The 25,147-nt window shown below is 41.2% G+C and overlaps 1 pseudogene; it reads right to left on the minus strand.

Annotated features, from left to right (window-relative positions):
- Window positions 1-19,070: 19,070 nt before the first annotated feature.
- On the minus strand, window positions 19,071-20,665 carry LOC145982644 (large subunit ribosomal RNA; annotated as a pseudogene).
- Window positions 20,666-25,147: the final 4,482 nt, after the last annotated feature.

Below are 25,147 nucleotides of genomic sequence, written 5' to 3' on the forward strand. Positions count from 1 at the left end.
AAGGAAGAAATGAAAGAATTAAAGAAAGAAGGTAAGAAAGTAGAAAAGTAAGAAGGAAAGAAAGAAAGAAAGATGGAGAGAAACAAAGATGGAAATAAACAAAGAAGGAAAGAAATAAAAAGAAAGAAACAAAGAAAGAAGGAAAGAAAGAAAAAAGATTAAAACTAATTAGGAAAGAAAGATAGAAAAAAGAAAGAAAGAAGGAAAGAAAGAAGTAGAGATAGAAGAAAGAAAGAGAGAAAGAAGAAAAGAAAAAAGGAAGAAGAAATAAAAAAGGAAAGAATAAAGAAAAAGGAAGGAGGGAAAGATGAAAGAAAGAAAGAAAAGAAAGTATTAAAGAAAGGAAGAAGGATAAAAAGAAAGAAAGAGAGAGAGAGAAAGAAATAAAGAAAGAAAGAAGGAAAGAGATAAAAAACTAAAGTTTGAAAGAAAAAAGAAGGCAATAAAGAAAGAAGAAAAGCAAGGAGGAAAGAAGCAATAGAGAAGGACAGAGAAGGAAAGGAGGAAATTAGGAATGAAAGCTAGAAAGAGGGAAACAAGGAAAGAAGGAAAGAAAGAAATAGAGAAAAAAGGAAATAAAGAAAGAAAGAACGAAAGAAAGAAAGAAGGAAGAAATGAAATAATTAAAGAAAGAAGGTAAGAAAGAAGAAAAAGTAAGAAGGAAAGATAGAAAGAAAGATGGAAAAAATAAAGATGGAAATAAACAAAGAAGGAAAGAAGGAAATATACAAAGAAGAAAAGATAGAAAGAAGGAAATAAACAAAGAAGGAAAGAAATAAAAGGAAAGAAACAACGAAAGAAGGAAAGAAAGATGGAAAGAAGGAAAGAAATAAGGAAGGAACTAAAGAAATAAGGAAGGAACTAAAGCGAGAAGAGAGAAAGAAGGAAAGAAAGAAAGAGATACAAAGAAGGAAAGAAAGAAAGATTTAAAGAAAAAAGAACGACAAATATAAAGAAAGAAGGAAATATAAAACGAAGGATAGAAAGAAGGAAGTAAAGGAAGAAAAAGGGAAGAGAGAAGGAAAGAGAGAAAGTAGGAAAGAGAAAAAGGAAAGAAAAAATAAAGAATGAAAGAAAGAAGGAATAGAAGATAGAAGTAAAGAAAGTACTTTTCAGCCTTTTCTTCTTTCTCTCCTTCTTTCTTTCTTTGCTTCTTTCTTTCCTCCTTTCTTTACCTCTATCTTTCTTTCCTTCTATCTCTCTTTCCTTCATTCTTTCATTTTTCCTTTCGATCTTTCTTGCATTCTTTCTTTCCTTCCTTGTTTTTCCTTCATTCTCTTTCTTATCTTTCTATCCTTACTTCTTTCTTTCCTTCTTTCTTTCCTTTCTCCTTTACTCCCATCTTTCTTTCCTTCTTTCTTTCTTTTCCTTCTTTTCTTCTTTCCTTCTTTCATTCCTTCTTTTTCTCGCTTCTTTTCTTTCTTCTCCTTTCTTTTTCTTTTTCTTTCATTCCTTCTTTCTTTCTTTCCTTCTTTTCTTCTTTCTTTCTTTCCTTCTTTTTTCTTTCTCTCTTTTATTATTATTATTTCTTTGTTTCCTTCTTTCTTGCTTCTCTCTTTTCCATCTTTCTTTTCTCTAGATAGAAATAGAAAGAATCACAGAAATCAAAACAAAACAAAGAAAGGATGAAGGAAAGAAAGTAGTTAAGAAAGAAAGAAGGAAACAAACAAATCAAAAGAAAGAAGGAAAGAAATAACAAAGATGGAAAAAATAAAGAAAGAAAGAAAGAAGGAGTGAAAGAAGGAATGAAAGATAAGGAAAGAAAGAAAAAGGAAAGAAGGAGACAAAGAAGAAAGAAAGAAGGAGAGAAAGAAAGAAGGAAAGAAAGAATTAAGAAAGAGAAAAAAGAAAGAAAGAAGGAGAAAGAATTAAAGAAAGAAAGAACGAAAAAAGGAAAAAAAAGAAGAAATGAAAGAAGGAAAGAAAGTAGGTAAGAAAGAAGAAAAAGTAAGAAGGAAAGAAAGAAAGACGGAAATAAATTAAGATGGAAATAAACAAAGAAGGAAATAAATAAAAAGAAAGAAACAAAGAAAGAAGGAAAGAAATAAAAAGAGGGAAAGAAAAAGAAGAATACTAATCAGGAACGAAAGATAGAAAGAAAGAAAGAAGGGAAGAAACAAGGAAAGAAGGAGAAAGAAAAATGGAAAGAAGGAAAGAAAAAAGGAAGGAACTAAAGAAATAAGGAAGGAACTAAAGAGAGAAGATAGAAAGAAGGAAAGAAAGAAAGAGAAAGAAAGAAGGAATGGAAGATAGAAGTAAAGAAAGAACTTTTCTTCTTTCTCTTTTTCTTTCTTTCAATCCTTCTTTCCTTTTTTGCTTCTTTCTTTCCTCCTTTCTTTACCTCTAACTTTCCTTCCTTCTATCTTTCTTCCTTCTTTCTTTCCTTTTTCTTTCCTTCTTTCTTGCTTTCTTGCTTTCTTTCTTTCCTTCTTTGTTTCTCCTTCATTCTCTTTTTTATCTTTCTTTCCTTACTTCTTTCTTTATTTCCTTCTTTCTTTCCTTACTCCTAGCTTTCCATCTTTCTTTCTTTCCTTCTTTCTTTCTTACTTTGTTTTCTTCTTTCTTTATCCTTCTTTGTTGCCTTCTTTTTTCTTTTTCCTTCTTTTTTCTTTCCTTCTTTCTTTCCTTCTTTCTTTCCTTCTTTTCTTGCTTCTTTTCTTTCTTCTTCTTTCTTTTTCTTTCTCTTTCTTCCCTTCTTTCTTTCTTTCCTTCTTTTCTTCTTTCTCTTTTCTTCTTTTTTCTTTCTCTTTTTTTTATTTATTTATTTGTTTCCTTCTTTTTTGCTTCTCTCTTTACAATCTTTCTTTTCTCTAGATAGAAATAGAAAGAATCACAGAAATAAAAACAAAGCAAAGAAAGGATGAAGAAAAGAAAGTAGTTAAGAAAGAATGAAGGAAAGAAACAAATCAAAAGAGAGAATGAAAGAAATAACAAAGATGGAAAGAAATAAAGAAAGAAAGAAAGAAAGAAGGAGTGAAAGAAAGAAGGAGAGAAAAAGAAGGAAAGAAAGAAGAAAGAGACAAAGAAGAAAGAAAGAAGGAGAGAAAGAATTAAAGAAAGAAAGAAGGAAAGAAAGAAGTAAGAAAGAGACAAAAAGAAAGAAAGAAGGAGAAAGAAAAAGAAAAAAGAACGAAAAAAAGAAAGAAGAAATGAAAGAAGGAAAGAAAGAAAGAAGGAAATATAGAAAGAAGGAAGGATAGAAAGAAGTAAAGAAAAAGGAAATAGAGAAAGAAAGAGAGAAAGAAGGAAAGAAAGAATGAAAGAAAGAAGGAAAGAAAGAAATACGTAAATAAAGAAAGAAGCAAATAATGAAAGAAAAAATGAAAGAAAGATAGAAGGAAAGAAAGAACGAAAGATAGAAAGAAAGAAAGAAGGAAACAAAGAGGGAAAGAAAGAAAGATTGAAAGAAGTTAAATAGGAAAGAGAGAAGGAAAGTTGAAAAAAGGAAAGAAAAAATAAGGAATAAAATACAGAAGGAATGGAAGATAGAAGTAAAGAAATAACTTTTCTTCCTTTTCTTCTTTCTCTGCTTCTTTCTTTCATTCCATCTTTCTTTCTTTCCTCCTCTCTTTAAATCTATTTTTCTTTCCTTCATTCTTACCTTTTTCTTTCCTTCTTTCTTTCTTTCTTGCTTTCTTTATTTCCTTCTTTGATTTTCCTTAATTCTCTTTTTTATCTTTCTTTCCTTACTTCTTTCTTTCTTTCCTTCTTTCTTTCTTTTCTCCTTTCCTTCCATCTTTCTTTCATTCCTTCTTTCTTTCTTACTTTCTTTCCATCTTTCTTTTATCCTTCTTTGTTTCCTTCTTTCTTTCCTTTCTTTAATTTCTTCTTTTCTTTCTTTTTCTTTCTTTTTCTTTCTCTTCATTTCCTTCTTTCCTTATTTTCTTCTTTCTTTCTTTCCTTCTTTTTTCTTTCTCTCTTTTATTATTTCTTTCTTTGTTTAATTCTTTCTTTGCTTCTCTCTTTTCCATCTTTCTTTTCTCTAGATATAAATAGAAAGAATCACAGAAATAAAAACCAAAGGAAGAAAGGATGAAGGAAAGAAAGTAGTTAAGATAGAAAGAAACAAACAAAGAAAAAAGAGAAAAGGAAAGAAAGAAAGATGGAAAGAAAGAAAGAAAGAAAGAAAGAAGGAGTGAAAGAAGGAATGATAGAAAAGGAAAGAAAAAAGAAGGAAAGAATGAAGAAAGAGGGAAAGAAGAAAGAAAGGAGGAAAGGAAGAATTAAAGAAAAAAGAAGGAAAGAAAAAATGAAAGAAAGAAGGAAACGAAGAAAGAAAGAAAGATGGAAAGATAGAAGAAAGAAAGAAGAAAAGAAAGAAGAAAGAAAGAAGGATCAAAAGAAAGAAGTAGAGATAGAAGAAAGAAAGAGAGAAGGAAGGAAAGAAAGAAAGAAGAAAGAATGAAAGAAAGAAGGAAAGAATCAAGAAGAAGGAAGGAAAGAAAGATTAAAGAAAGAAAAAGAAAGGAAAGAAAGTATTAAAGAAAGGATAGAAAGAAAGAAAGAGAGAAAGAAAGAAAGAAGGAAAGAGATAAAAAACTAAAGTTAGAAAGAAAAAAAGAAGGCAATAAAGAAAGGAGAAAAGCAAGGAGAAAAGAAAGAAATAGAGAGGGACAGAGAAGGAAAGGGGGAAATTAGGAATGAAAGATAGAAAAAGGGAAACAAGGAATGAAGGAAAGAAAGAAATAGAGAAAAAGGAAAGAAAGAACGAAAGAAAGAAAGAAGGAAGAAATGAAAGAATTAAAGAAAGAAGGTAAGAAAGTAGAAATAGTAAGAAGGAAAGAAAGAAAGAAAGATGGTGAGAAACAAAGATGGAAATAAACAAAGAAGGAAAGAAAGAAGAAATAAAGAAGAAAGAAAGAAGAAAAGAAAGGAGTAGAGATAGAAGAAAGAAAGAGAGAAGGAAGGAAAGAAAGAAAGAAGGAAAGAATAAAAAAGAAGGAAGGAAGGAAAGATGAAAGAAAGAAAAAGAAAGGAAATAAAGTATTAAAGAAAGAATGAAGGATAGAAAGAAAGAAAGAAAGAGAGAAAGAAAAAAGGAAAGAGATAAAAAACTAAAGTTAGAAATAAAAACAAAACAAAGAAAGGATGAAGGAAAAAGTAGATAAGAAAGAAAGAAGGAAAGAAACAAAGAGAAAGAGATAAGGAAATAAACAAAGATGGAAAGAAAGAAAGAAAGAAAGAAGGAGTGAAAGAAGGAATTTAAGAAAAGGAAAGAAAAAGAAGGAAGCAAGGAAGAAAGAGAGAAAGAAAAAAGAAAGTAGGAAATAAAGAATTAAAGAAAGAAAGAAGGAAAGAAAGACGGAAACGAAGAAAGAGAAAAGATGGAAAGGTAGAAGAAAGATAGAAGGAAAGTAAGAAGAAAGAAAGAAGGAAAGAAAGAAGGAGTGAAAGAAGGAATGAAAGATAAGGAAAGAAGGAAGAAAAACAAAGAAGAAAGAAAGAAGGAGAGAAAGAATTAAAGAAAGAAGGAAAGAAAGAAGTAAAAAAGAGACAAAAAGGAAGAAAGAAGGAGAAAGAATTAAAGAAAGAAAGAACGAAAAAGAAAGAAAGAAGAAATTAAAGAAGGGAAGAAAGAAGGTGAGAAAGAAGAAAAGTAAGAAGGAAATAAAGAAAGAAAGAAAGACGGAAAGAAATTAAGATGGAAATAAACAAGAAGGAAATAAATAAAAAGAAAGAAAAAAGAAAGAAGGAAAGAAAGAAAAAAGAAAGAATGAAAAAGAAGAAAACTAATTAGGAACGAAAGATAGAAAGAAAGAAAGAAACAAGGAAAGAAACAAGGAAAGAAGGAGAAAGAAAGATGGAAAGAAGGAAAGAAATAAGGAAGGAACTAAAGAAAGAAGACAGAAAGAAGGAAAGAAAGAAAGAGAAAGAGATACAAAGAAGGAAAGAAAGAAAGATTTTAAAAAAAGAACGAAAAATATAAAGAAAGAAGGAAATATAAAGCGAAGGATAGAAAGAAAGAAGTAAAGGAACAAAAAAGGGAAGAGAGAAGGAAAGAGAGAAAGAAGGAAAGAGAAAAGGAAAGAAAAACAAAGAATGAAAGAAAGCAGGAATGGAAGATAGAATTAAAGAAAGAAGGAAGGAAAGAAAGAAGGAAGCGAAGAAAGAAAAAAGATGGAAAAGTAGAACAAAGAAAGAAGGAAAGAAAGAAGAATGAAAGAAGGAAAGAAAGAGAGAAAAAAGAGTGAAATAAAGAGAGAATAAAAAAGAAAGAAAGAAAAGGAAGAAATAGAGAAGAGAAGATAGAAGGAAAAAGAAAGAAAAAGATAGAAAGAAGGAAATAAAAAAGAAGGAAAGGAAGAAAGAAGGAAAGAAAGAAGACAAAAAGAAAACTGAATAAAAGAAATAAAAACCAAAGAAAGAAAGAAAGAAGCAAAGAAAGAAAGAAGGAAACAAAGAAAGAAAGAAGGAAAGAAAGAACGAAAGAAGAACGGAAAGGAAGAAACAAAATAAATGAAAGTAGCAAGAAAGGAGGAAAGAAAGAAAAATAAAGAAAGATAAAGGAAACAAAGAAAGATAAAAGGAAAGAAGAAAGAAGATAAAGAAGGAAAGAAAGAAGAAGGAAAGAAAGAAGTAAATAATAAGCAATGAAAGTAGGAAAGAAATAAAGAAAGAAGGAAAGAAAGACAGAAAGAAAGAAAAACAGAAGGAAAGAAAGACGGAACGAAGTATAGAAAGCAAGAAAGAAGGAAATAATGATAGAAGGAAAGAAAGAAGGAAAAATATAAGGAAGAAAGAAAGAAAGAAGCAAGGAAAAAAGAAAGAATGATAAATAGAAAGAAAGAAATAAAGTATGAAGGATAGAAATTAGGAATGAATGAAAGAAATTTCCTTCTTTCTTTCGTTCCTTCCTTTTTTTCGATCTATATTTTTCCTTCTTTCTTTCTTTTTTCCTCTTTCTTTCCTTCTTTCGATCCGTCTCACTTCTCTGCTCCTTTCTTTCTTTCGTTCCACCTTTCTTTATCCTTCTTTCTTTCTTTCCTTCCTTCTTTCTATCTTTTTCCTTTTTTCCTGGTTAGGTTAGGTTAGGTTAGGTTAGGTTAGGTTCTCTCGTGGTAACCAAAATCCAACCTCCGGATGTAGCACATATACGTGGAACTATTTGTGGAACCAGTTGAGAAAGACATTTTTAGAGTGGAATAAAGAAAGTGTTTCTCAATATTTGTTTTAAATTAAATGTTCATATATTATTTCAAATAACATGCAACAGAGTGAAAGTACATATTTCTTTATTAACAATAAGTGAATTATTTAAACTGCACTCCACAATACACAAAATATAAAACACTGTTCTTTACATTAAATTTGGGAGATACACATTCAAGTTCGTAAAACTTCTGAATATTTGTTTTAAATTAAATGTTCATTTATTATTTCAAATTACATGCAACAGAGTGAAAGTACATTTTTTATTATCAATGAGTGATTTATTTAAACTAACTGCACTCCACAATACACAAAATAGAAAACACTGTTCTTTACATTAAATTTGCAAGATACACATTCAAGTTCGTAAAGTTTCTTCAGTATGCGATTCGTTCGTTTTCAATGTCCAAGAGAAAAAACAATACAAAGTTTCTGCCTCATTAACGTATACTGAAGATTGCAAAATTATTATAATTATCTGATTTTAAAAATACCAACAGCAAATATTTCAGTCAAAATGCATAAGGCCTACAGCTACCAACGAGCTTTCAAAAAGTTTTATATCAAAGTTTTTTATCTTTTCTTGTTCCCCGAAGCACGTAACCATCTTCCAATCTCACGATACTCGGCGAGAGAGCGTTCTGCCTCGTCTGATGAAATGGCCTTCCTCCGAAGCTCAAGAAATTTAACAAAACGAGAAATGGAACCTAGATAAGATAGACACGTCCCAGGTCTTCTATCCCGTATTTGATCTCGAAAGAAGAGACCGACTTTGGCAATTGCCGGTTCCTTGGCGATTTCGTCGTGACTTTCCAGACCGGCGGTGTCGATGACCGACTTCGCCTGTGACATGTGCTGTGCTGCAATCCTAGAATCTGTGCTCCCATCCGTCGATCTCAACCACTCCCGGAATTCGGCAAACGAGTCCATTTCGGGGTTGGGGCGACATGCTTGTTCTTTCTCGTAGTTGTGGTTGGCAACCTGCTCCAAGCAGTTCGACGACTCGGCCGTGAACTTTCCGAAAGGCATCGCGTTCTTCTTGTAACCGTGAACAAACTTGCAGTGCTTATCCAACCTTTTCACCTTCGAGGGACAACCAGGAAGAGGACAGTCCTTGCGACGCCCTGCCCTGATACATTCCCTCAATCCTCCCGGCGTGTAGCGATAGCCCGCAGATCTCTCGTGGCTCCAGGAATGCTTCCTGCGGAGATGTCTCGGGATGTTGACTAAACTGGCTTCACATTCGGGACAGACCTTTTTCATCCTCTTCCGCTCGCTGCCGGTAACCTGAAAAGATAAGAAGTTCCAAGTAATTATAATCAAGCTTTCCGATCGCACAATTTTAAAGATGAATCGGAAAAAAATGTTTAGAACATGCATCATATTGCTATCCTGGCAATGCAGTGGACGTGGGTTCGAATCCCGGCCAACATGACACCGTCGTGATTACCTCAACTGCATAAAATGGACTCTGAGTTTACGTGGAATAGAACACCATTCAAAGGAGTAAGCAACAATGGGAGCAAGTACCTGGTGCAAAACAATCATGCCCAAATGCACGTTGTAATGTGTACTAAATACGTAAGAATGATGTTTTTAATACGTGATAAATGAAATATAAGTAAGCAAGCATACAAACAAATGTAACAAAAAGTTACTATATCAAGATAAATTATTACAATTATAATATAGATTGATTAGAAAGAAAACTTCACACTTGAATACACGCACAGGGAATGAAAGTAAAAAAATTACCATGGCCTTTTCCTTGATCCTTCTGTACGCTCGCAAGAGTCCCATCGTAAAGGCGACATCCTTTGGAACTAGCGAGTTTGACTCCGTTTCCTGCAACTCTGGGAGAGTGGTTAGAGTTTGAACGCTTTCGGTCTCCCCCGGCTTCAGGCCTTCCAACTCGATGCGGCCAACTTCCTCTGCCTGGTGAGGCAGGACTCGCAAGAATCCACCTTCTCCCTCAAATTTGTCGATGGGTGCAACAGCATCGCTGCTCACCGAGGTGCATTGGTCTTTAGGTTCCTCCATGAAGCTCAAAGAACTGTGCGGAAAGTAGCACAAACCCCAAATGCAACAGAGAGAAGATGACACGCTTCTTTTTATAAGCGAAGTTAAGGGATGCCAAAAGTCAAACAGGGAGTCGCAAAGATCAGGGTGTACTCTGGAGACCGTGACTTGTGCTACTTGAACGATCGATCTAGCCTTATTTCAAATTATACTATAGATGAGAGATAATTATACATTTGTTCAAACATATTTCAAATTACACTGCGCCACAACCCAAACTGAAACATACACGTGTCAATTTCACAAAGGCTGAATGTCCTCATTTCTTATTGCATCCGAGTGTGGTGCTCTGGTTGGTTTCCTCAGCATGTTTTGAAGGGTTACCGATGTTAAAGCACTCTGGTAGGGACGCGTGTAAAACTTGTAAGTGTTCTCAGCCGTGGTGAGCGAATGGCTCATCAAACCTGCCAGATCGCTCCTTTCGTTCGGCGCTTGGGAGTGTACAAGAGAAACAGCAGTCTTTCTCATAACCCTGGAGGTAATCTTGGTGTTGCACCCAGCCTGGGCCCATATACTCTGTATGCAGTGTGAAAATTGGGAAACCGACATCCTCTTCCCTCCGTCGGTAACGAAGACAAAGTCGTGATCGGGGAAACAGCCGGGTCTAATGTTTTCAACGTAGGTCTTCAAATGGCCGTACACTTTTTGGGTGACGCAAATGTTAGCTGGTCCACAGTGTGCCGCCGTCTTGTGATCATGAACTCTAATGACGTGCACATCACGTTTCCCTTCCTCCACCTGTACCTGCAAGCAGGAAGTCTCCTGTAATTCCTTCAGTGTCATGTTTACTATTGCTGACGGCCTTTGCGCGGTGGAGAGTAGAATCTGCAACAACAAGTAGTTGCGGACAGTGGTGCGATCAGCTCTTGATGGCGTGAAGCTTTCGTCCGAAGTTACCTTCCGCAGAATCTCCTCGAAGCGCCGGGATACCGGCCCATTTTCAAACTTTGACACATTTTCGGGGGTTACGGCATTTTTCTGTTCTATTTCCATTACCTGGGATCGCCTCTTCTTCTCCAGAACTCGGAACGACTTTGCCCACTTCTGGTAGTGACCCAGACAGCATCCAGCTTGCTCGGAAGAAACCAATTTCCGCTGCAGCGCAAATTTCACAAGGTTCGACAGAGAACCGAGGTAGGAGAGGCAAGTTCCCGGTCTTCGGTCGGCCAGGCTGTCTTCGAAAAAAGCTCTAGTCTTGGAGATCCCTCGAGCCGAAGCTAACTCGTTCAGATGTTCCAAGCAAGCAAAGTCAATCGCCGACTTTGCCTGAAATGCATGTTGATCCACTATCCGACGTTCCCTTACGAGCCCGCCATCCAGCGTCCCAAGCCACGACCGAAAATCTGCATACAATCGTTCCGATATCACAGATCTTGCATCCACTACATCCTCTTCATATTCTCCACCAGCACCATCTTCATCCTCTCGGCACGAGCTTGCGTCGACTCTCCTTCTCCGCTCCTCTGCAAGCAGACCTCTGTAGTCCTTGGAACTCCTGTCGTATCCGTGAACCACCACCGCATGCTGGTCCAACCTCCTCACCTTAGCAGGGCAGCCGGAAATCGGGCAAACTTTCAAACGTCTCTTTTGAATGCTTTTCCTCAAAGAGCTTGGCAAGTAACGGAATGCAGAAGACTTCTCGCGGCTCCATCCGTGTTTGTTTCGGAGATGCCTCGGGACGTCCATCATGGAAATTCCGCAAGCCGGGCACACCTTCCTGTTGCGTGCACGCTTGCTTTCCTGGAGACAAAAGAAAGCAAAACTTTACTTTACATCTTAATTACCATTTTCATTCACAATGAAACCTAAAGAGCACATACAGGTAAGAGGATTACAAGTGTACCCAGATAAAGCTGTCAATCATATCACCCCAGGTGTTGCGGAATGACGAAAGGCAGATGCGAAAGTGCTTTAAAACAATGCAGAAAGTTGATATTTTGAATGAGAACAAATATTCGGATAAAATGCTGTAAACGTGTCTAAACCAATGCAGAATGTTGAATCACTACCTTCACTTAAAACGAAGATTAAACTCACCATCCAGAGGAGGTGCCAGATCAAATTCCACCGTGACCGCTCACCGTCTTGCTCCAGCTATAGAAGAGAGACCTCTTCAAGAGGTTGCAGAGACGTCAACTGAGGATAAGCACGCTCGAACGTAGGCTTTGTGTTTCCATGTTCACTGTGCTCCCAGAGCACGCTACATGATTTGTGCTTCGATGGAGTCGCAAGGACGCTACAGCATTTCTGCCTCAATGGAAACTGTGCTTATATAGGATCCCACTTTAAACTGTAGGTCCAGTCCTGATTGGCCTTTCTGTGCATAAAGTGGACTTAACAATTAAATATTCATTTTTGCGATTAAACCAAATGGTTCGAGTCCCACTTTAAACTGTAGGTCCAGTCCTGATTAGCCTTTCTGTGCATAAAGTGGACTTGAGACAACAATTAAATATTCATTTTTGCGATTAAACTAAATGGTTCGAGTCCCAGTTTAAACTGTAGGTCCAGTCCTGATTAGCCTTTCTGTGCATAAAGTGGACTTGAGACAACAATTAAATATTCATTTTTCCGATTAAGCTAAATGGTTCGGGTCCCACTTTAAACTGTAGGTCCAGTCCTGATTAGCCTTTCTGTGCATGAAGTCCAGTCCTGATTAGTCTTTCTGTGCATAAAGTGGACTAAAAACAACAATTCGATCATCATCAACCACGGTTATATCATCACTGTTATATGTATTTCATTTCTTTAACCTTTAACAAAACCAAAATGTTTATTACAAAAACAAGAAGCAAAAACTGGTTTAAATAAAATTCCTTACGTACAGTTTTTAAAACGTAAATATACTTTTATTTTTTAAATAAAAACAATCAAACACAATTAAAATAAATATGGGAAATACCAAATTTTATAAAAATATCAATAGAAGAAAAAATGCATAACATATTTTGAATTAGAGAAATTATTCAAAAAAATATTGATCAAGATAATAACAAAAACAAAGAAACCAAGAAATTAAACACATTTATAAAATAATCCGTCGTCTCCTATGATGCCCGAACCCAGCCTCTGGAAAGGGCCATCATATCCTTATATTCTCTCGTCCCCTTCACCATCCCGTGCTGTTGTACAAGATGCTGCCCCATCTTCACAACAGTCCCCTGGCAGCCCTCCATCCTACACCTGAGGCGGCGGCCAGCATTCCTTATTCTCCTCTTCCCCTCGGAGGAGGCAAAGTACATCTCCATCATCTTCCTCGAGTAAGAGTGCCTCCTCCGCAGGTGTCGCGTAACTGTAGTAGAGTCCTCCCCGCACTCTGGGCAGATCTTCTGAAAAACACAAGGAGGGAAGACAAAGGCATGAGTTTAACACTGACACGCATAGATTTATCGATTTACAATTAAATACAGGCAGAGAGGGAACATTTGAATTTCAAGGAATTACTCACCTTGCGCCTTATGTTGTTCCTCTTCTCTTTCAGTGCGGGTAGAGGTGGGGGAGCCGGAGCCTCAAGTTGTTGTTGTTGTTCGGGCATCACCTCCTCTATATGTTGTTGCGGTGGGAACTGCTCTGTTTCTTGTCGCTGCAAAGACAAGAATGAAAACAAAATAGCTGTAGAAACGGCAACATCATTTTAAAAGATTGCACACACGAAAATACACGTGAAACATCGTCTCTGTTACCGTACTCAACTTACTATTAACTCCTCTACGATCTTCAAGGATCTTTCCAGTTGCTCCACAGACATGTTCTCGGGTTCTGGGATTCGTAACTCCCTCTTGTCAAGTTCAAGTTGCACCAATTCGCCGGAAATGGAGTCCAGGAATTTAATATCTTCGTCGGTAAGGCCTCCTTCGACTGGCGTTGCATAATTCGGCAGCATAGGATCGTTACTGTTGGAGAAGAAAGGTATTCGTTTAATGAAAAGACATCGTTATGCGCGTGGCACAAAATAACACAACAAATAGCGCATTTTAAAATCCACACACTCACCTGAAATCCATCTTGAGATTTTGGATTCGCTTCCTTTCAGCTCCAAGACAAGCAATACAATGAAGGGAATAAGAAACGGTTGCCCAAGGAAGATTTCCAGTTCGAATTTAAATTACGAGGTAATTTTTTGGTCAGTCAATCGGATTTACGCGACCGACCGGCCGAAGAAGAAGGGAGGGGTGGGGGAGAAATGTAGCTGGACTCCCAAAGCAGGTGCAAGACCGGTTTCTCCCACCATCGAGTGTCGAAAGTCTACTTCCCAGCCATCTGTGCAGCAAACACCCTATAAACGGTTTCTTTAACCCAAAAATGAAGCGAGAGACCATGGGTGACCATGTTTGATTCTCCATTTGAAATTCAGTGTAAATACTGAATTTGAACGGTTTTCAAGTTTGAATTGAAAAGTCACTTTTGGCGGGAATGTTTCAAAATTCGATAGGATGGAAGATGCAACATTATACTACAATAATTAAAGCAAGGGAAGTTAAGCGCAAAGGCTAGAGTAATTTTTTGGAAGCAAAAATCCCAAGTGTGCTCGTTCGGATGCTGTCAGAAATAAACGTGTTTCCTTCGCAAAAAATTACAGTGATAAAGTTTGCTTTCAGCTTAAAAAGGCTAACTATGCACCTTGGGAAAATTACTGATCGATGTAGTGTAAAACTTGCAACAAATAATAATAATAAAAAACTAAACTTTCTTGGCGAAAGCGAGAGCACAGCAAGAAGAAATGACGTTCAACTTGTACAAGCACCGCAATGTGGCAATGACACGCACACACTCTGTTTTCTTCCAAGCTTTACTTTCTATGCGGGATTTGCTCCACAGATTACCGTTAAAAGTAAAAATTCTGGGTGAATGAAGCTTCTCCACAAACTTGTAAAAGCACCGAAATGTAACAAAGGCACGCACACAAACAAACAATTCTCCTCCTCCGTTTTCTTCCCAGCTTGAAATTCTATTCGGCTTTTGCTCCAGAGATTATCGTTAATGGCAAAAATTCTGGGAGAATGAAGCTTCCCAAGAAACTTGTACAAGCAACGCAATGTGGCAGTGACACAATATCATCCTCCTCTGTTTTCTTCCCGGGCACCCGACGGAGCCTGTCACTTACTTCGTCGTATTTCACCGGCGGGCACCCGAAGGAGCCCTCACTTATGCTACACCTCGTCACGTCTCCCGACAGCGGCAGGCTAGAGTCAAGCTCAACAGGGCATTCTTTCCCCGCCGCTGACATTCTCCAAGCGTTTCTGCACTCCCAGGTTGCCGTTAAAGGCAAAAATTCTGGGAGAATGAAGCTTCCCAAGAAACTTGTACAGGCAACGCAATGTGGCTCTGTTTTCTTCCCAGCTTGACTTTCTATTCGGCTTTTGCTCCATAGATTACCGTCAAAGGTAAAATTTCTGGGTGAATGAAGCTTCTCGACAAACTTCTAAAAGCACGGTAATGTGGCAAAGGCACACACACACAAACAATTCTCCCCCTCTGTTTTCTTCCCAGCTTGACTTTCTATTCGGCTTTCGCTCCAGAGATTGCCGTTAATGGCAAAAATTCTGGGAGAATGAAGCTTCCCAAGAAACTTGTACAAGCAACGCAATGTGGCTCTGTTTTCTTCCCAGCTTGACTTTCTATTCGGCTTTTGCTCCAGAGATTGCCGTGAAAGGCAAAAATTCTGGGAGAATATATCTTCCCAAGAAACTTGTACAAGCAAGGCAATGTGGCAGGGACACAATATCATCCTCCTACGTTTTCTTCCCAGCTTGACTTTCTATTCGGCTTTTGCTCCAGAGATTACCGTCAAAGGCAAAAGATCTGGGAGAATGAAGCTTCCCAAGAAACTTGTACAAGCAAGGCAATGTGGCATTGACACAATATCATCCTCCTCCGTTTTCTTCCCAGCTTGACTTTCTATTCGGCTTTTGCTCCAGAGATTGCCGTCAAAGGCAAACATTCTGGGAGAATGAATCTTCCCAAGAAACTTGTACAAGCAAGGCAATGTGGCATTGACACAATATCATCCTCCTCCGTTTTCTTCCCAGCTTGACTTTCTATTCGGCTTTTGCTCCAGAGATTACCGTTAAAGGCAAAAATTCTGGGACAATAAAGCTTCCCAAGAAACTTGTACAGGCAACGCAATGTGGCAGTGACACAATATCATCCTCCTCTGTTTTCTTCCCAGCTTTACTTTCTATTCGGCTTTTGCTCCAGAGATTGCCGTTAATGGCAAAAATTCTGGGAGAATGAAGCTTCCCAAGAAACTTGTACAAGCAACGCAATGTGGGAGTGACACAATATCATCCTCCTCTGTTTTCTTCCCAGCTTTACTTTCTATTCGGGTTTTGCTCCACACATTACCGTTAAAAGTAAAGGTGCTGGGTGAATAAACCTTCTCCACAAACTTCTCGCCGCACAGCATTCGTATGGGTTTGCGACTCTGCGAAGCACCATCAACACAGGAGGTGTGAGCGTTAACCAAACATTGCATTCATTCATGCACTTTCATTAAATGCGACTAGTCTTTAGCTCCATCAACCGATATACGGTTGAATGCTGGCCGGCACAAGTGCCTAACTGCACATTTGCAAGTTCCAGTGCTCTACAGCGAGCTAAACTGGGATACATGTCTTTTGGTCGGCTGGGTCGTAGGGCCCCCAAGTCACGGGGATACCCTAAAATCCCGAAGTCCAGCGATCCGCCACATGCCGGAAGCCCCGGCGACCGATACATGCGTGCCGGCCGCCGGTTTGGAAGTTCTCCCCCAGCCGGCCGAAACCGGCCGGGGTCTGAACCTCCGGCGGAGAGCTCCGCGTGGAAGCCCTCCTACTCCATTACATTCATTCATTCATGCACTTTCATTAAATGCGACTAGAGTCTTAAGCTCAATCAACCGATATACGGTTGAATGCTGGCCGGCACAAGTGCCGGTCAATTTCAATCATTATTAACGTGCTTTTGGTCCGGTGCTCTACAGTTAAGCTCAACCTAACTGCACAAGACACCTCTATCTGCCGGCACATTTACAAGTGCCGGTCAATTTCCAGTGCTCTACAGCGAGAGCCGACCGTCGGGATTGGTGGTATTTCACCGGCGGGCATCCGAAGGAGCCCTCACTTACATTGTGGTATTTCACCGGCGGGCACCCGAAGGAGCCCTCACTTATGCTACACCTCGTCACGTCTCCCGACAGCGGCAGGCTAGAGTCAAGCTCAACAAGGTCTTCTTTCCCCGCCGCTGACATTGTCCAAGTCTTTCCGCACTCCCAGGTTAACCTGGGGTGTCAGTATTTTGGTCGGCTGGGTTGTAGGATCCCGTGCCGTACACGGACCCAAAAACCCCAAGTCCAGCTATCCGCCACATGCTGGAAGCCCCGGCGACCGATACATGCGTGCCGGCCGCCGGTTTGGAAGTTCTCCCCCAGCCGGCCGAAACCGGCCGGGGTCTGTACTCCCGGCGAATGCCCCGAGGGGGCATCCTTAAAGAGACAGACAGAAACCGCCGAGTGCCGTGAAACCGACATCACGAACTCCGCGCGGATCTGTTCAATCAGGTTATATTGCTACACTTGGCCTGGCTGTGACTCTCCACTTCGGTGGAAACATTGCGCGCACCTGCGCTGCCGATGGATGTGACTGCCGGGCAAGCCCTGTCAACTTTCTTTTAGAGAGAAAATTGCACACCTATACAAACATTGGATCGGATGTCACCAAGTAAACTGGTAACTGCGGGAGAATAATTTTCCCCCGCGTCGGTGCTGAGCATTACTCGGATGTGACTCTCCACGTCACTGGCGTCAGCTCGATGTGAAGGCGGTGAGCTACGGAAGATTGCCGACGAGTTCCAGGGCGTCATACTTGAACAGCCAACTCAAGCTCCTATTATATAGGTCCCGTCCTCGAAGGCTCGATTCAAGGAGGCACACACGTGCAGACTAGAGTCTCAAGCTCCGCAAGTGTATGTCTTAACGACGACACTCTCTTCAGCCCAGCACTCGGCTACCCTGCACCGATTGCTATTCATTGCAGAATCATCCGCATTCTCCTACCTCCACCAAGCACCATCAACGCCAATTTCCAGTGCTCTACAGCAAGAGCCGACCGTCGGGATTGGTGGTATTTCACCGGCGGGCACCCGAAGGAGCCCTCACTTATGCTACACCTCGTCACGTCTCCCGACAGCGGCAGGCTAGAGTCAAGCTCAACAAGGTCTTCTTTCCCCGCCGCTGACATTGTCCAAGTCTTTCCGCACTCCCAGGTTAACCTGGGGTGTCAGTATTTTGGTCGGCTGGGTTGTAGGATCCCGTGCCGTACACGGACCCAAAAACCCCAAGTCCAGCTATCCGCCACATGCTGGAAGCCCCGGTGCGCAGCACCAGTTAAGGTGCCGGCTGCCGGTTTGGGTGTCCTCCCCCAGCCGGCCGAAACCGGCCGGGGTCTGTACTCCCGGCGAATGCCCCGAGGGGGCATCCTTAAAGAGACAGACAGAAACCGCCGGGTGCCGTGAAACCGACATCACGAACTCCGCGCGGATCTGTTCTTAGCAAGTACCCATCTTGCTTGCAGTGGCTCACCTTGGTCGGCCAACTGCATTCGTTTAAGATGCTTGGCAGGCATCGATCTTTCTTGCGAGAGTGCGGATTTTCTCGCTTTCAGCAAGTGGTCAAACCTTGCTTGCAGTGGCTCACCTTGGTCGGCCAACTGCATTCGTTTAAGATGCTTGGCAGGCATCGGTCTTTCTTGCGAGAGTGCGGATTCTCTCAATTTCAGCAAGTGCTCAAATCTGGTTCCAACGACGATAGGGATGACAGAACCAAACCTCTCCGCGAGTGGCCTTTCGCAAAGAAGGCGAGGATTTTTCGGCCACCTACAGCATCCATCGTACCACCTACCAAGGGCCCCTCGGCGGCACGGAATAGTGAGGAACGCTTACTTCCACCGTCACCCTACCAAAGTTGGACCCTCATTTGGCACATACTTGAATTTGGCCAACTCAAGCTCCTATTATATAGGTCCCGTCCTCGAAGGCCGACTAGAATCTAAAGCATTTGGGCGGCTGGGTTATAGGTACAACGCAATCTGTTCCCCACAAACCCCAAGTCCGGCTATACGCCACATGCTTGGGGATCGCCCTTATTAGTAAGGGTGACCCCCGTGGGAAGGCCCAGAAGGCCTTCCTAAGTGTCCACCGCCGTGTAGAGTCACATCCGAGGAATGGACAGCACCAAGCCGACCAACCGAAGCGCCTCCGAATGCTCGCCGATCTCCAACCAAACGTTGGGACCGCCGAGCCGGAGAAGGGAGAGCTCTCTTCGCTCCCCCGCGCCGGTGATGTGCTCCTGGCAGGAACCGGGCAGTATGTCGCCTCCTCAAGTTTCTATTATATAGATACCGTCATAGAAAGGCTCAACATCAGGTTCCAAGGTGGCAGACTCACGCATTGCATTCATTCATGAATGCACATTTCCAAGTGCCTGTCACTTACATTGTGGTATTTCACCGGCGGGCACCCGAAGGAGCCCTCACTTATGCTACACCTCGTCACGTCTCCCGACAGCGGCAGGCTAGAGTCAAGCTCAACAGGGCCTTCTTTCCCCGCCGCTGACGTTCTCCAAGCGGTTCCGCACTCCCAGGTTAACCTGGGTTGTCAGTCCTTTGGTCGGCTGGGTGATAAACCCCAAGTCCAGCTATCCGCCACATGCTGGAAGCCCCGGTGCGCAGCACCAGTTAAGGTGCCGGCTGCCGGTTTTGGGTGTCCTCCCCCGGTCGAAACTGGGGTCTGGACTCCCGGCGGAGGTCCCCGGAGGGACCTCCTGAAAGTAGGAGCCTGCTTTTCAGGTGCCGTGCAGCCGACAGCACGAACCTGCAAGCGAGGGCTGCCTTTCAACGGGTCGCCACCGTACGGAGGCTTCACCGCTCACGACGCCCCGCCAGATACTCAAGTCGTCTACGAGTGGTTCAGGGTCCCAACTTCCGAGTGCTTGATTACCCCTTGAATCCCCATCTAGGTTCCCAAAGACCTCGGTCAGTGGGGCAAGTGGGCGGAGTCTCGATGGCACTGCTCGCGGGGAGCCTCACCCCCCGGTTTTTGGGGGGTGGTCGCTGGCTCCCCGCCTTACCGGTCCCCGGCGAAGGGGTCCAGCGTTGGTGGTTCTGCCTTTCAGAGTGCAGGGACCCACGGTCACGCAGCTCCGGGCACGGCTTCGGCCTTAGAGGCGTTCAGGCTTCAGCCGTCGGACGTAGCTTCGCACCAAGGTTCGATCGAACCGGCGCGGTACCATTGGTCCGAACCTGGGGTTCCTCTCGTACCGACCGGGATTACCTTGGCCGCGTTCGCAACGCCAGGAGGATAAAACTAACCTGTCTCGCGACGGTCTAAACCCAGCTCACGTTCCTTGTTGGTTGGTGAACAATCATACGCTCGGGGAGCGCTGCGTCCCCACGGTAAGAAGAGCCGACATCGAAGGATCAAAAAGCCGCGTCGCTATGAACGCTTGGCGGCCACGAGCCAGTTATCCCTGTGGTAACTTTTCTGTCACCTCCCGCCGAAGATCCTTCGGACGGGGAGGATCGATAGGCCCCGGTTTCCCGGGTCCCACCCGTACTGAGGGTGCGGATCAGGGCGGCTTTTGCCCTTTCGCTCCACCCGAGGTTTCTGGCCTCGGTGAGCCGCCCTTAGGACACCTGCGTTATCCTTTGACAGATGTTCCGCCCCAGACGAACTCCCCGCCTGCCGTTGTCCCCGGATCGGGTCGGCCCCTTGGCCGGTCCGCACGCGAGGCACGGCCGGCCGGTGGGGCCTTGGTTCGTGAACGGCGTGCGACGAGGCCGGAGCCCCGACGCCCGCGTCCCGCCCAACCGGGTGAGTCGGGAAACCGTGAGAGTAGTGGTATTTCACCGGCGGGCACCCGAAGGAGCCCTCCCACTTATGCTACACCTCGTCACGTCTCCCGACAGCGGCAGACTAGAGTCAAGCTCAACAGGGTCTTCTTTCCCCGCTGACATTCTCCAAGCCCGTTCCCTTGGCTGTGGTTTCGCTAGACAGTAGGTAGGGACAGACAATATGGGGGGAACCCCCGAAAGTATCCAAACCTCCACCCGCATACTTTCGAGGGCATGCGCTATGTCCCAGTGCCTCTGATATAAACTGGGACGGCAGTTTTTCGTATTACGGTTCCCCCTATATTGTTGTGCCATACCTTTATTGTTAAGTTGTTGTTACATACATAATAAACATACAAACATATATATATATATGATTACATACAATAATTAACTAACATAAAGCATATATTGATACAAAATTAGTCTAATACCTCAAGATACAATACACAGCAGAAAAATTTATTTGTTACCTGCTTAATATTTTACTGAAAATTTGTTTGTATAGTTTTTAGTAGATTTTACCCGCTGAATATCGGATTCCGGACTTCCGGAATCTATAATATTATTTTGCCGGGTCCTAGGACCAGCCGCCAGGGACGGAACCGCAAAGGTTGAGGACCTTCATTGTAGTTTGTAGCTGTTTGGGAATTGCTCACCTCAGAGGCTGGTGTTTCCCTCCCCGGCGACTACTCCCTTTCCCGGAGGAAATGTTTACCACTTTGATCAGTCGGTTATGTTACTACGAATCTGCATTTAGTAGTACAATTAAAATAAAAAAATTTTAATCAAAATAAAGAAAACAAGAGTAATAAAGAGTTAATTCAAAATAGGGTTTAACAATAAGCTTTAATTAACTATAAATTTAAAAAAAAAAAAAAAAAAAATTTAAACGGCCGATAATGACATCACTTCAGCCCTGTTATTTGTTACTTAAAGTTTGAAAACTATTATATTGTAAAATTTTCATTTTATGTTTATTGAAATTAGTTTATTATAAAATTACTTTAAGATTAAGTACCGGATACCGGTACTAAATATACTGGGATACCAGTATATTCAAGAAACCTGTCTCTGGATTTAGTTGGTAGATCTTGAAGCCACAACTCTTTTCATATATTCTTTGTGGGACTCCTCCGGTTGCCGCACTGGTCGTATCCGTCTTCTCTCAGCTGCTTCCTTGCGTCCGTTGGAAACAAAGTAGTATTTCCTTCTTGTGGCACCAATCGGCGCTTCCTCATCCTGGTTATTAGCTGTTTCTTCACTGGAAGTTCGTGTGCTAATATTTCCATGTCTGTTTTGTCTTGGAGGTTGGTGTCTGTCCTTACCCCTGTTGGGAATCGGACTAGTGTTGTTAGATGCAGAGGCGCCGGCAGAAGAAGGCAATATTTGTTTCTTAGCTCTTCATTCGAGATTTTGTTCGTTAGACGACCTAGATTTTCTATTTGTTTAGGTCCAATTAGGATGGTGACATTAAAAGTTGGAAGTTCCTTACGCAGTAGTTTTATTTGATCGTCCGCCGCTGGACAAAAAAAGGTTTTGTGTTCCGGTGAATCCTCTAGTGAACCACACGCAACACAAACCGGAGTAGCCCTGCTCCCAATCCGGCAAAGATGTGTCCCGAAAGGACCATGCCCTGTCAAAAATTGCATGAGACCCCTGATTGGTTGATCACATGTGGGTAGCGGAATGTTTATAGATGGGATGAAGCTGAAGGTTCTTCTCCCGTTAGTACTTTCTTCCCATTCTTTTTGCCACACAATATTAAGTTTATTGTTTATTTCTTGGAGAGTTGGATAGAAGGCTCCAGTGATTTTCACTAGTTTGTGTTCATCGCCTTTCTTGAAGAAGTATTTGGCTGCTTTCCATTTGGCTTCTATGTCAATTGGACGATGTCCTGTGACCACTAGAACCGCCTCGGTCGACGTAGTTCCAAACGCACCGGATGTTCTCATAAGAATTCTTCTCTGCGATGCTCTAAGTGTTTTAACGTTTTTCTTATATACTAGACTCTCCACCCAGACCGAGGAAGCATAAGTGATAATTTGATTGTAAATTGTTTTGACATACGTTGTCATGATGTTCGGATGTATATTGAAGTCCTGTGAAGAAAGCCTAATAAGTTTCATCATTGCTGTTTCTGCTTTCGTTGTTATGTAGTTGATGTGTTCACTAAATTTCATTCCCTCCTCGAATCTGACTCCTAGGTAATCTACAACACTGGCACTTTGAACGTTTTTGCCTGATATTTTGATTGTTGGGTTTCTATTATTACTAATTTTGCCTTTGGCAAAAAGGTATTTAGTTTTTGTTGCTGAGAGTTCCAATTTTGCGCTCCGACACCATTTTAATAATTCTTCGAGGGCATTGTTGGCTTTGAATTCAATTTGTGCTCTTGAGTTGCCTGTGCAAATGAGAGTCACGTCATCCGCGTATGCTATTACTTTATCTACATTATTATTGTTCTCCAATAATTTCAAACACGGCTCCAAGTTGATATTCCAGAGGTGGGGACCCAGAACGGATCCCTGAGGACATCCCTTTGATAGTATCTTTGATATTTTTATGCCGTTTAGGTTATAGTGGACCCTTCTGTTGTAGCAGTAGCTTTCCAGTATTTGAATTAGTGTTACGGGACAATTAAGTTGTTTTAATGTGGCAAAGAGGTGAGGCCACCATAGATTATCAAAAGCCCCTTTAATGTCTATGAAGATGATTATAGCAATTTTCCTATTTGAGACTGACACAGCATTCTTTAGAGAGTTAATAGCGTCTTCCGTGGAGCATCCCTTTGTAAAACCATATTGAGCACCACTATTCTGCACCATTCTTAAAAATTCTTGTAGTCTTTTGTTTATTAGTTTTTCTAGTAGTTTTCCTATGTTGTTTAATAGGCAGATTGGCCGATATGATTTTGGGTCAGTATCATCAGTTTTACCTTCTTTTTTTAACACAACGAGATTGCCTTCCTTCCACGGGTTTGGAAAGTGTTTATTTGCCAAACATAGATTGAACAATTCAGTTATAAAGTTTAATGTTTTTGGAATGGATATTTTAATGATTCCCGCAGGAATGCCGTCTGGCCCTGGAGCTTTGTAGCTTTTCATAGTTTGTAGTTCCTGTAGGACTTCCTCAGTGGTGAAAGGGAGAATCGGATTGTTATTTGGATAATGTCCTATACTCCGTCTTGTAATTTCATTTTCCCGATTATCCGTATTTTCATCGTCATCTGGCAGGAGGCTGTTCAACAGGGTCCAGGCTGTTTCCTCTGTATTCGTGGATATTGAGCCATCAGGTCTTTTGATTGTGGTGATCCCTCGATCCCCGTTAATTTTATTAGTTAAAATTTTGTACGGTAGTCCCCATTTATCCTTGTTTAGATTTTTACTTACAAAGTTTTGCCAGTTGTTTACCTTAAATTTTTTAAGCTCTTCTGCATAATTTCTTTTGTGTTTTCGATATTCTTCCAGTAGAATTTCTCTTACTCCCGGTAAATTAATCTGCTGATATCTTTTCCTGGATTTTCGCATCGTTTCTCTTAACTTAGCTAATTTTTTATTCCAGGGTTTATTTTGGCTATTTCTGAACTTTATCGGGGTTGACGCTTTAACTGCAGTGTCTATTTGTTTGGTTAACTCCATTGCCCATTCATCTAGAGTGTGTACATTGTTAAGGTGCTCAGGCAGAGTGATGCAGTTTAACAGAGCGGTATGGTCGGTTTTTCTCCAGTTATAGGAAGGATTAAGCTCAGAATTAATTGTGTTTGTATTTTTTAAAACTAAATCAAAAAGAATGACATTATGGTCACTTCTAGTAACCATGTCTAGTATTCTCCAGTTGGTTATGCACTTGCTCATTTTGGAGTTGGTTAGAGTCAGATCTATATTACTAGAGGCACCAGATCTTCCTCTATATGTTGGAGGATTTCCCTGTTGATTTTGAATTTCTAGATTTGCTTCGGCAAGAAGATCCATCATCTTTTCACCGTTGTGGTCTATTTCCCTACCGAACCAGAGGGGAGAGGAGGAGTTACTATCTAAGGTTAACAAGATTTTCTTGTTGGCATAAGCAGCACAGATCCTTCTAATCTTGTTTATGTATTGCTCTATATTGTGGCTATACTGACAATAGCAGTTAACCACAATAAAGCTTACGGTATCTATGCTAATCTCCACACAGTTTACATGCGTATCCGAGAATTGCGCTATTTTTAGGATTTTTATTGCAGGATTTAATGATATAATTGCAACTTTTGCGTTTTGGTGTTTGTTATAAACAAGTGTGGCTCCTATGGGCGCGTGAATTATGTTTCCGTTTGAAGTATAAGGTTCCTGAAAAAATAATAAGTCATGATGATTTCTTTTAGCATAGATAAAGATTTCCTCGGTTGCAAGTTCGGCTCCATTTAGGTTTATCTGTAGGCAGCTCACGTTGTTGATATTCAGTGTCTTATCACTGAACTCCACTGTGGCCAGGGTTTGCTTGTGTCCTCAATAACCCTCCCCAATCCTCTGGCGAAGTCTCTGTAGATCTCGTCCAAATCTAATTCCAGGTCTCTTCGTTGAAATGCCTGGTTCATTAAGTCAAGTAAATAATCCGGCTCTACCGGGATGTTACTGCATCTAAGAAGCATTTTGTCAACCGCTTCCGGGTAAGGGAAGTTTATGGATCTTCCATTCGGGTGTTTGTTTCTGACCAATAGACGCATCGCCGTAACTAAGTTGTCTCGTTCTTCTAGTCTGCTTAGGCGCAGGTTTAGCTCAAAGTTTGGATATATATCATCTCGGTTGATTTTAGATATTTGGGTATTTGGAGTATCAGGCTTGGCAGGTAGCATGACAGTTGGTTTAGTAAAATTGGGATATTTGTTCTTTTTGGAGTGGAAAGGAGGGGCTTCAGGGTCAAGTGCACTCTTGAAAGCTGGAGCTTCCGGGTTTAAGGGGCTTTCAGGGGGAGTGGGAATATCAAAATTGGGTCTGTGACTCGGTTTTGGGGTGGAATTTTCCAAAAGGAGGGGAGGTTTTGATGTTAGAGTAAAAGTCAAATTAGGCGAT

The sequence above is a fragment of the Lepisma saccharinum genome, unplaced genomic scaffold, assembly GCF_977018435.1.
Source record: "Lepisma saccharinum unplaced genomic scaffold, izLepSacc3.1 HAP1_SCAFFOLD_275, whole genome shotgun sequence".
Taxonomy (NCBI): domain Eukaryota; kingdom Metazoa; phylum Arthropoda; class Insecta; order Zygentoma; family Lepismatidae; genus Lepisma; species Lepisma saccharinum.